Source organism: Chrysochloris asiatica, unplaced genomic scaffold (genome assembly GCF_000296735.1).
Source record: "Chrysochloris asiatica unplaced genomic scaffold, ChrAsi1.0 scaffold00138, whole genome shotgun sequence".
Classification (NCBI taxonomy): Eukaryota; Metazoa; Chordata; class Mammalia; order Afrosoricida; family Chrysochloridae; genus Chrysochloris; species Chrysochloris asiatica.
In genome coordinates this window covers 2,736,810-2,749,330 of record NW_006408656.1, presented here as the reverse complement: position 1 = coordinate 2,749,330, position 12,521 = coordinate 2,736,810, and positions in this window count along the sequence as shown.

Here is a 12,521-nt window from a genome sequence, read left to right as displayed (position 1 = left end):
CTCTGGATAAGTCTTCTTACCAGTGATCAAGCTATCCTGTGAAGGAGCTCTTGGTTTCCTTTCTCATTGCTATCAGTTCCCTCTACAGCAGGAAGAATTGAAGTTAAAGTTTAGACAGGACTTCCAACATTGACTTCCCACCAAAAGAGGGAAAAAGAGAAGGAAGTCAACCAGATTAAGAGAGAGAAACAAACAAACAAAAATCTATTAACTGAAAACTGGGCCCCAGGGTAAATTTATGGGAAAGGGAGCGCTGGATAGCCAAGTGGTAGAACCAGCATCACTCAGAAAAGACCCAGCCAGCAGGGGTTGTTTCATAAGTTATTTCCCTCTCAGCCCTGCCTCTCAGAGGAATGAAGCCCTGTCCTTTCCCATCCCCCTTACTCCCCAACACAGTCCCCTCACTTTCTCTTTTGACAGCAACTGAGAACCCACTTCCATGCTTCTTTTGCTCTCTTAACTCTCCAAAGAAAAAGTGGGGAAGGAACAGGAATGGATGGAAGTTACAGAGTCTCAGTTTTACCAGCAAGTACAGCATAGTTCAGGGCAGGACCCAGGAGTTCTGAATTCTAACACCATTTGATTTCCCCTAAGAAATCTTGCGAACCCAACTTTTGGGAAAAGGGTTAGGGAACCAAGGTGGTAGGCAGACTAAAGAAAAAGAAGCAAGAAAAGAAACACAGAAAGACAGGTAGAGAAACTGTAACAATCCAGTTAAGGTATGGAGTGTATGAAAGGAAGGGATGAGGAAACAGATGACCAGAGAGATGCCTTTATAATAGAGAGAGCAGAAAATGATAAAAAGGAAAACAAGCATCCCAGAGGAGATGAAAGGAGACAATGGTTTAGAAAGACAAGGAAAATAGCCTGCCGGAGGCATGGCCAGGTCTGGAGGAGGTGGAGGGTTAAGCAGCCTGGCAGGTGGGGGGCGGGGATGGAGTATAAATAGCACATAATTGTGTCCGATGATTACAAGGGCCACCCCACCCGTCTGCCCAAGAGGAAGTGCCCGTGGTGGGGTGTCCCTGTGACCTCACAGTCTCCCCTGTGGGGAGAGGAACCTGAGCCTGAGGCTCCAGATGGATTTCTGTGGCCCCCAACTCAGAAGTTGGGAAGAATGGGAAACTTTGAATTACTGTACTGCTGCAGAAAAATCTGTTAGATTAGGTAGGAAACTGAGGCAGAGAAGACAATTCTAGAGTCTAGAGAACCAATGGCAGGTGAAAGGAAGAGCTCAAATTAGATTGGAGAAGAAAGGAGGAGACTGAAAGGGAAAAAGAGATAGGATGAAAGGAAAGCCAAGCAGGGGAAAAGAAGTTAAGGGAGAGAGGGCCAACATTTTCTACTCCTTAATCAGTTTGAGGAGTCCTGGTGTGCCGCTGCGGATTAATGTGCCAGACTACAAAGCCGTTTGAACTGCAAGGTCGATGGTTCAAGCTCACCAGCTACTCCTTGGAAACCCTATACAGGGTCGCTATGGGTTGGAATTGACTCGACGGCACTTCACAACAACAACAATCAGTTTGAACCACAAGGTCGGCGGTTCAAACCCACCATCAACACCTAGGAAACTCTATACAAAGTCACTAGGAGTTGGAACTGACTTGAAGGCACTTAACACCAACACCAACTATCCTACTAGTGAAGGGGCTGTTGTTAAGTGCTGTTGGTTCCCACTAACAGTGTAGGGTTTCCAAGGAGCAACTGGTGGGTTTGAACTGCTGACCTTGTGGTTAGCAGTCCAGTGCTTATCCTACAGCACCACACTGGGAAAGGGTTTGTTGTTGTTGTTAAGTGCCATTGAGTCGGTTCCAACCCATAGCAACCATGTATAGGGTTTCCAGTGAGCAGCTGGTGAGCTTGAACCTTGCGGTTCAAACCGACTTTGCCGTCCAGTGCATTAACCCATAGCGCCACACCAGGAAAGGGCAGAAGTGTTCAAGTGCCAGAGTGTTAGGGAAAGGAAAGGAGACAATGTAAAACAGGGTCGCTGATGTCAATCCCAATAAGGCAGTCCCTGTGCACAGAACCCCTTGCACAAAGGTCTGTGCCACAGCCAGGCAAAGGGATTGCCTAAATCCCTCAGTTGCCTTCCTCAGGCCTGCTGTCCTTAGAACACTGATATCTGAGTTCTCATATATATTGTTGTTGTTGTTGTTAAGTGAAGTCAATCCCTACACAGAGTGTCCAAGGATAGGCTTGTGGGTTTGAAGTCTCTTGTGGTTAGCAGTCTCTCTCTCTCTCTCTCTCTCTCTCTCTCTCTCTCTCTCTCTCTCTCTCTCTCTCTCTCTCTCTCTCTCTATATATATATATAGTAGGATAAGCAATTGACCATAAGGTCAGTTTGAACTGCAAGGTCAGCAATTCAACAGTTCAAGCTCATCAGCTGCTCCTCAGAAACCCTATACAGGGTTGCTATTAGTCGGAACTAACATGATGGCACTTAACAACAAATACACACACACACACATATATAGATATATAGAGAGAGCGAGAGTGAGTGAGTTCTGGTGTGGAGTTGTGGGTTATTATAGTCCTGGTGTGGTGTTGAGGGAGAATGTGCTGGACTGCAAGGTCAGTTTGCACAGTAAGGTCAGCAGTTCAAACTCACCAATGCTCCTTGGAACCCCTATGCAGGGTCCCTATAAGTTATATATATGTATATATATACTTTTTCAAGATAGACCTGCAACCCAGCCAAACCCCTGGTTCTCCTGGGTCCAGTCCCCCCATGCCCTTCCCAGTGCCCTCAGGGGCTGGGGGCAGCAGCTGAAGCCCTAACCAAAGACCTGCTTCCACCCTAGCAGGCGTCCCTCTGCCCAGCCTCCCAGGGGGTGGGGCAGCCCAGGCAAAGGCGCCATGTGGCAGGGGCGGGTTGAGGCTGCGGCTCTGGTCCTTCCAGTATAAACCCCCTAGGCATCTGGTTTCTATCCACCACCCCCCACCACCCTGGGGGCCCCTCAGCCTCCGCCCATGGCCACCCAGACAGAAAGCTCCTAGAGATGGATGCCCCTGAAGGAAGGGGTGGAATGGTACTTTTCTGATCTCCCAACCCCAGGACTGGGCTGAACCACAAGGGACCACTCCCTTCCCTCCCTGCCCTAGGAGAATCAGGGTGGGATTTCTAGGTTTGTGAGGGCTGAATCTGAAACCTGCTTCAGTTTTCTCTAGTGCCTTTGGGTCTTCTGGGAGAGGTCAGTGGAAGTGGAGAGAACATGGAAGCTGGGGAAGGTGGGACGTCTCTAGTTTCCTATCTCTCAGGGAGCTGCCTCCTTACACAGCAATTGATTACCCTCTGCTCACCCTCCTGCACTGGGCCTGCTCTTATATCCTTGATCTAAAGGGACCCTAAACCCTTCCCTTTGCTATTACGGTAGCAGGCTTGGCTACCTGGAGAGAATCACCAATGAACAAGAAATTAAAAAACAAAAACATTGCTGTCAAGTTGAATCTAACTCATAGCACCCTATAGGCTAGAGTAGAACTGTCCCACACGGTTTCCAAGGCTTTCAATCTTTATAGAAGCAGATTGCCACATCTTTCTCTCCTGGAGTGGCTGGTGGGTTTGAACCACCGACCTCTTGGTTAGCAGCTGAGTGCTTAACCACTGTGCCACAAGGACCAAACCTACTGCTATCTAGATGATTCTGATTCATAGCGACCTTATATAGGGTTTAAGCGTAGTGGTTATGAATTGGCTGCTAACCTCAGGGTCAGCAGTTCAAAACTACCAGCTGTTCCGCAGGAGAAATATGAGGCTTTCTGTTCCTGTAAAGATTTTCAACATTGGAAACCCTATACAGGGTTGCTATGAGTCGGAACCGACTCCACGGCACATAACCACCACCAGACTAAATCTTTATAAGCCTCCACTTTTTCCTGCAGAGGGGATGGTGGATTTGAACCATTAGCCTTGTGGTTAACAGTCCAACGCCTAATCTATGGTGCCACCAGAGCTCCTTTGAACAAGGAATGTTGTTGTTCAGTGCCACCGAGTTGGTTTCGGTCCATAGCGACCCTGTATAGGGTTTCTGAGGAACAGCTGGTAAGCTTGAACTGCCAACCTTGAAGTTCAAACAGCTTTGCAGTAAGGCACATTAACCTACAGCACCACACCAGGACAAGGAATAGAGCTTCTGAAATACAAAGACTGACACTAGAGTGTCACTTAGTGTGTAGCATATTCAGACACATGTTGGGTTTATACAATTTATATTGTTGAGTGTGGTCAAGTCGATTAAAACTCATAGCAACCCTACATAGGGTTTCTGAGGAGCAGCTGGTGAGTTTGAACCACCGACTTTGGGGTTCAGAAAACCTTGCGGTCCAGGGCTTATCCTACAGCACCACGTCAGGACTCCACACTTTATATGCTGTTGTTGTTGTGAAGTACTGTCAAGTCAGTTCCCACCCATAGCGACCCTATATAGGGTTCCCGAGGAGCGGCTGGTGAGCTTGAACTGCTGACCTTTCAGTTCAAACCGACTTTGCAGTACAGTGCATTAACCCACACCCGGACTCACACACATATATACGTTCTATGCTGACATCCATCTTGACAAATATTGATGGGTTCTTACATAGATAAAGCTTACACCAGGCCACTAACCCTAACCCCCAGTCACAAAAACATACACATTGATATACATACATGCATACAGACTCATAGTCACTCAGAATACCCCATGTGGATGCAGACTCCCATCAATACACACATTTAAACATATGGCAAGTGTCACATACATACACACAGGCCTATCACAACTTTGCAGTGCTAGAGATCCCCCTTTTCTAGGAGCCCCTCTTTTTAAAACAATCTGGGGGTAAGGAGGCACTGTCAACCCTACAAATGCCTGCCTGTGTCCCCTACTTTTGTAGCAATGTCCAGGGAACTTTCAGGGGACTCACTGATCCCTTAATCTCCATATCCATCAGAGTTCAGAGGACTCCCTGGCCCTGGGGAGCCCTGGCATCCCCACCCCCACCCAGGCCCCCCCTGCCCTGCGGCCCTGCTGACTCATCTCTCCCTTTATGGAGCTCCCCAACCACAGGGACCTGGAAGAGAAGCTTGGAAAGTTGCGCTCATGTCCCGGGCCCCTTGTCTGGCCACTACCCCCCATGCACCCAGGCCCAGCCCTGGCCTCCAGTGGAGACTCTAGTGACAGAGAACACAGAAGGAAGAAGAAAGAAAAAGGTACCAAGAGACAGAAAAAACAAAGTGACAAAAAAAGAGACGAGGGAAACATAGCTGCTAATCTGGTAGGCTCCTCCAAGAGCAAAGGGGCTGGTGACCAGGCCTCAGGGAAACTAGACAGTGGGGGCAGGGGTACTATGGGAGGAAGAGTCAATCAAGATCTCAGGATTTGAACACTGCCCAGTGCCTTAATCCAAGGAGCTCTAGTAGCATAGTGGTTACAAACCAGGCTGCGAATCTCACAGTCAGCGGTTCGAAACTACCAGCTGTTCCGTGGGAGAAAGATGAGGCTTTCTGCTCCTGTAAAGATTTACAGCCTCAGAAACCCTGTACAGGGTCCTTGCTATGAGTCAGAGTCGACTCCAAGGCACATAACAACAACAGTGCCTCGATCCAGCATTCTGAGTCTACACTCAGGAAGCTTGGGAAAGAGGATTCAATTCTGAGAGGCAAAACTGAGGACACAGGGAAGAGGAGAAGGTTTTAAGAGGCCACCAACCTATGTATACACATTCACACATAATGCATACTTCAAACTACCTCCCTCACTGCTAGGCCTCCCTGTCCCTGCTTCAAACACAGGAGCTACAAGACAGGAATCCTTATACTAGCTCTGGCCTCAGTTTCCTTAATTGACATTGGAATCTCAAGATAAAACATCACTTGTAGAGGAAGCAGGTCAGAAAGAGAAGGGCTATGGAGAGAAGAGAGGAGTTAGAATGCAAGTGGAGGGAAGGGAAAGAGAAGGCCTGACCCTGGAACAAAGGAAACCACCCATAGGTCAGCACTGAGTTAAGACTAGCTAGCTATCTGCAGGAAATGCCCTTCATAAAGAAGATAATCTGGAATTGGATACATGAACTATATTAGTGTTTTTAAGTTATGAGAACTTGTATTGATGGGTCCTGATCACACTTTTGGTCCTGAAGAATGGAGCTACACAACCCAGGGAGGTGGTCATTCAAAGTACTGAAAACGATTCCCCTTTCTCTGATTCTCTGATTCTTCTTGAGAACACAGTGCTGTTGTTGTTTTAGATGTCGAATGGACCTGAGGAGCATTCTTTAATTCAACAAATGCTCAGAGCACCTACTTTGTGCCAAATATGTGTGCTTGTAACCATGAAAAAAACAGAGCCAGCTCTAACATTTAACAATTAACATTAAGAGTTGTTGTTGTTAAGTGCTGTTGAGTCAGTTCCGACCCATAGTGACCCTGTACAGGGTTTCCGAGGGTGTAAATCTTTACGGGAGTAGAAAGCCTCATCTTTCCCCCGCAGAGCTGCTGGTAGTTTCGAACCGCTGACCTTAAGGTTCGCAGCCCAATTCATAACCACTACGCTACCAGAGTACATTAAGAGTAGGAGCATTTTAATAAAGTACTGGATGTTATAGGAGACAAAAGAGTGCCTATAAGCCAATCAAAGCTTCCTGGAAGAAGGGTTGACTAAATAAAAAAAAACAAAAGAAAACCATAAGAATGATTAAGAGTTAGCCAGGTGAAAAGAGGAAAAGTATAATAGGAAGGGGGAAGAATGTATGTATGCAAAGGCCCAGAGGCATGAAGGATTAATCACATTTTTTGAGGTGCTGAAAATTGAGTGTGACTGAAGCACAAAGAGTGGAAATTGACAAAATCTCATTTGCTGTGTAAGGGGTCTAGACTTGATCCAAAAGACAGCAAATGGGAATATTTGTGTGCTAGAAAGATGACCCTGACTTCAGAGAGAATAAGAGAATATGGAGTTTAACAATGGTTAAGTGATTGGCCACTAACAAAAAGCCAGTGGTCAGAACCAACCGGTGGTTCCATGAGAGAAAAGACCCAGCAATCCACTCTTGTAAAGATTGTTGTTGTTAGTGCCGATGAGTCTGTTCAAACTCATACTGACCCTGTATAATAGGGTTTCTAAGGAGTGACTAGTGGGTTTGAACCACGTCAGCAGTCCAGTGCTTATAATACAGTGTCGCATTAGAAACCCTATGAGACAGTTCTACTCTGTCCCACAGGGTGGCTGAGTCGGATTCAACTCAGGGCACACAATACCACATGCAGAGAGAATGTAATTAAGGGCTTAAAGGCAAGCTGTTGTTGTTAAGCACTGTTAGCTACCTTGTATAGGATTTCTGAGGAGTAACTGATGGGTTTAAACTGCTGATCTTGTGATTCGATTTGAAGTCCAGTGCTGATCCTACAGAACCACATCAGGCTCCTTCATAAAGGCAAGTAGTTTTGGATAAATTAGCCATGTACACCTGTTGGTCAGTGGAGGCTTGTATGTTATGATGCGGAACAGGTTTAAATGGCGCTTCCAGACTAAGATGGACTAGAAGTTTTTTGATCCATTTCCCTAAAGATTGTTGTTATTGTTAGGAGCCATTGAGCTGATTTCCACTGATAGCAACCCCATGTGACAGAGTAGAGCTGTGCCATAGGGGGTTTTGGCTGTAATCTTTATAGGAACAGATTACCAGTCTTTTCTCCCATGGTGGAATCGCTGTGTGAGTTCAAACGGCCAACCTTTCGGTTAGTTGTCAAGCTGTTAACCACTGCCCCATCAGGGCTCCTCTGTAAAGATTGGTGGTGGTTGAGTGCCATGGACTCGTAGCAACCCTACATAGAGTTTCTGAGGCTGTAAATCTTTAGGGGAACGGAAAGCCCCATCTTTTTCTGCAGAGTGGTAGATTTGAACTACTGTCATTGTGGTTAGTAGTCCAGCTAAGAATCTGCTATACTGTAAAGATTTCAGCCAATGAAAACCCTATGTGCAATTCTACTCTGAAACCCATGGGGTCGCTTTGAGTCTTCATTGATCCTGTGACAGTAGATTGGATTTTCTGATAATAGGCAGGGGTTGGTGACTGGACATGAGAGGTGAGGGAGAGGGTGGAGTCAAGGATGGCTTCCTTTGATTTGTGTGTGTTTGCGTGTGCACAAGGCATGCATTTTATAGTGTTTCTATTCAGATCTGAGAATAGTGCTAGACAGTCTCTGGATCTGATCAAGAGTGAAAGGACCTTACTATATCTGAGAAGCTGGCCCCAGCCTCCTTTCTCACCTATTTCTGTTGTTTCCCAACTCCTTCCTCGTCTTCCCAAGCAGACATTGCCTGTATATCGAGTCCTCGTAGACCACTCTTCCCCATCTTTCCTGTTTTCACTGCCCGAGTTAACGACAGTCAGTCACTACCACTACTACCTCCTCCCCACACGCCCTCAGTTCGACGCCCCCATTTTTATCGGCTTGACAATTTTGGTGTGGAAGTTTGAGACAAGAGGAACCATAAAAACTAAAGCACCACTGGAGGGGCGTTTCAGATCCCGAATCCAGATGTTGCGGGAATAGGTGCCTTCAGACACACAGGTCGTGAAGTCAAGGAGCACAGGAAGAGGTCGAAGGCCTCCCCAGCACTGCAGCCTACATCAGGCTCGGGGCCACCCGGGACCTTGCCTCCTTCCAGAGTCTCAGCGTCCCCGCAAGGCGGGGAGTAGCAGGGGTGGGCCGGCCGACCGGGGGCGGGGCGCAGGCGGGGCCGGCCGGGCCGGGCGCCCGGGCAGGAGGCAGCTGCATATCTGCGGTCCCGACCACAATTGCTCGGAGTCGCGTCCCGGAGACTGGCGGCGCTGACTCTGCCCGCTGCGGCCGCCGCGCCGATTAGAGCCCAAGAAGGAGCGCCAACCGGGGCGGGGGGGAGGGGGAAAGGGGGAGCGGGCGGGCAGGGACGTTGAGGGAGCTCCGCGTGCCCCTTTCCCCTCAGTCCCATCCAGCGTCTCCAGCTGTCCGGCCCACTCCTATCTAACGGCCTGAATCTGGGATTGCTGTCTGCCTTCCCAGACCTGGCTTTCTCGAGACCTAAGGCTAAGGCTTCCTCTTCTCAACCGTGACTTTCCAAGACCCGACCATCCTAGCATCCCGTTGACCCCAGGTTCCTAGTCTCTCATGCCCTCTCTCTTCCCAGTTCCCCTGGTACAAAGAGGAGTCTGAGTCTCAGGCCTCCCTCATTCTCTTATCCTTCAGAAGCAATCTCTATTAAAAAGGAATTGCAAGCAGAGAAGGAAGGGGTCAGAGCCGAGCGAGGGCTGGCAGTCTGGGGCCAGAGCACCCCCTGCTGGCTGTCCAGAAGTCCCCTTCCCCTCCCCCTCCAGCTGTGACCTCCAGCTGTGGTGGTTGGGAAGAGCTGGCCTCTTTGATCTAGGAGCGTGGCCACCCCCTCCAGGCGCCCCATTAACTTCCATTATCCCAATTAGGCTGCCCTCCCAGTCCTGGATCCAAGCTTCAAAGCCCCCTCAGTGAGGAGGAGGGGTCTGAATCTTGTGTCTCCCCACTTCCCCCAACTCAAACTATTTTCAGACAAGACCCAGGTGTCCTGGTCCTCAGCTTGAGGACATGATAGCAGATCCAGAAAGAGACACCCCCTAGAGGCCACCCAGATCCCAATCCTTAAACTTTGCTAGAAAGTGAACTGGATAGGGAAGGGGTCTTTCTATTGCTGGCTCCCAAGTTTTTGGCATTAGATGATTTAGGTAAGAGCATCCAGGTTACTGGGTGACCTCAGCTTCCTATCAACTTATCCTACTTTATCCCGTGGCGAGGGGAGCCAAGAGCCACCCCCTTAATCCTATCTCAACACTCCCTTCCCCCCTCCCTCCTGGAACAATTTCCGCTGGGGGAGCAGGAGCAGGGCCCAGCACAGTGGCCGCTTCCTGGAACGTTTTCCTGTATCCGAAACCGCGACTCCCTCCCCAGGGACCGCCTGATCAAGGCCAGATGGGAGCAGAGATGGGGGAGGAAGAGAGGGAACCAGGATCTCACCATCATCCCCTCCCAACACATATGCACACACCAGGAGTCCCTGCCCTGACACAAAGGCTGACACAGGCACAAACTACATGCCACAGTTACACACACCCCCAGGCACTTGGCCACAGTGACCAGGTCTTAGAAGGAGACACACAAAATCAAATGAACACACACACACTGATCATCACACATTCTCTCCACCCAGATTACCCTTCCAATGTCTTCTTGGGTCCTGGGTCTTCCATGCCAGAAAAAGAGACCTGAAGTCTAAGAACACTGGGAAGCCAATTAGCAGAGGATCAGAGGAAGGATGGAGACAGCTAAGGCTACTTGTGCCTACCCTCCACATTCCACTTCTGGAGGGCTTCCAAGTCTGACTCCTCTCTCCCAGATCCTGGGAAGGGGTGTAGAAGAGTCTTGAGTTGCTACCCTCAGAGCACTTTCTGTTTATCCCAAAGTTCATGCCTCCAGATTCCTTCAAGGCATATGGTGTCCAATGAGCTCATTCATGGCAGCCAAGGGACAAACAGAAGGCAAGAATGTGCAGCTGCAGGAAACTCAGAGCCTGGAGGAGGAAGATGAACACGAAGCTAACTCTTGGGGGCAGACAGGGATACTGGGACCTATGGCCTCACTCCTGAATTCCCTCATCCATCCGTCCCCACCTCCCCACGTCCCCATACCCTCAGCTTTCCCTGGCTCTTCTATCTCAGGCAGGGTGATTGAGAAGAAGAGTCTGGGGATTGTGTCTCTATCTCAATCCATTCCTTAGCCTCTTCTACCTACTACCTTTCCAATGTTGTTGTTGTTAAATGGAAGGTAATCTAGGTAATATTGTTAAGTGCTGTGGAGTCAATTCCAACTCATAGGAACCCTGTATAGGATTTCTGAGGAGCAGCTGGTGAGTTTGAACCACCGAACTTGAGGCTCAAACCAGCCTTGTGGTCCAGTGCTTATCTTACACTGCCACACCAGTACAGGGGCCTAAATCTTATTTTCCACATGTTCATCTCTTCCTAAGAAGAGAACAGATTTGTATATGAAACAGTAAGGGCAAAACTATGGAAAAACTGAAGATGAAAATACATAGTTTGCTCTTTTCTGAAACAGCTCACTGGTTTAGGGAAAATATTTTTTCCCTAAAAATTGGAAAATTCCAGATAATTGGAAATATATGGTCACTATAGAGAGATGCCACCACTAGTCTGTAAGTTTGTCATACTGTGGTGGCTTGTGAGTTGCTGTGATTCTGGAAGCTTTGCCACCGGTATTTTAAATACCAGCAGGATCACCCATGATGGACAGTTTTCAGATGAGCTTCCAGACGAAGACAGACTAGGAAGAAGGAGTGATGAACTACTTTAAAATATTTAGTCACTGAAAACCTTATGAATAGCAGAGAAACACTGTCAGATATAGTGCTGGAAAATGAGCCCCTCAGGTTGAAAGGCACTCAGGATGTGACTGGGGAAGAGCTGCCTCCTCAAAGTAGAGTTGACAGTGATGACGCGAATGGAGTAAAGCCCGCGGATTTATTTGCTGATGGGGCACAACTCAAAATGAAGAGAAACAGCTGTAACCATCCATTGAAAATCGGAACATGGAATGTACAAAGTATGAATCTAAGAAAATGAGAAATTATCAAAAATGAAATGGAACACATAAACATGGATATCTCAGTCACTAGTGAGCTGAAATGGACTGGTATTGGTCATTTTGAATCTGACAACAACATGGCTTACTATGCCAGCAATGACAAATTGAAGAGGAATGGGTGTTGCATTCATTGTCAAAAAGAACATATCCAGATCAGTCATGAGGTACAACGCTGTCTGTGATAGGATAATATCCATGTGCCTACAACAAAGCCCAGTTAATACCATTATTATTCAAATTTATGCACCAACCACTGAAGCCAGTGAAGATGAAATAGAAGAAGAATTCTACCAACTTCTCCAATCTGAAATTGATCAAACCTGCAAACAAGCTGTATTGATCATTACTGGTGATTGGAATGCAAAGGTTGGAAACAAAGAGGAAGGATCTGTAGTTGGAAAATATGGCCTTGGTGATAGAAATGATGCCGGAGATCGCATGATAGAACTCTGCAAAATCAATGATTGTTCATTTCAATTACCTTCTTTAGACAGCATAATAGATGACTATACACATGGACTTCACCAGATGGAATACACAGAACTAAAATAGACTACATCTGTGGAAAGAGATGATGGAAAATCTCCATACCATCAGTCAAACAAGGCCAAGGGCAGATTGTGGAACAGACTATCAATTGCTCATATGAAAATTCACACTGAAACTGAAGAAAATGAAAACAAGTCCACAAGAGAGCCAAAATATGACCTTGAATATATCCCACCTGAATTTAGAGAGCATCTGAAGAACAGATTTGATACATTAAATACATACTAAAGACTGAAGACCAGAAGAGTTGTGGGATGACATCAAGAACATCATACAGGAAGAAAGCAAAAAGTCATTAAGAAGACAAGAAAGAAGGAAAAGA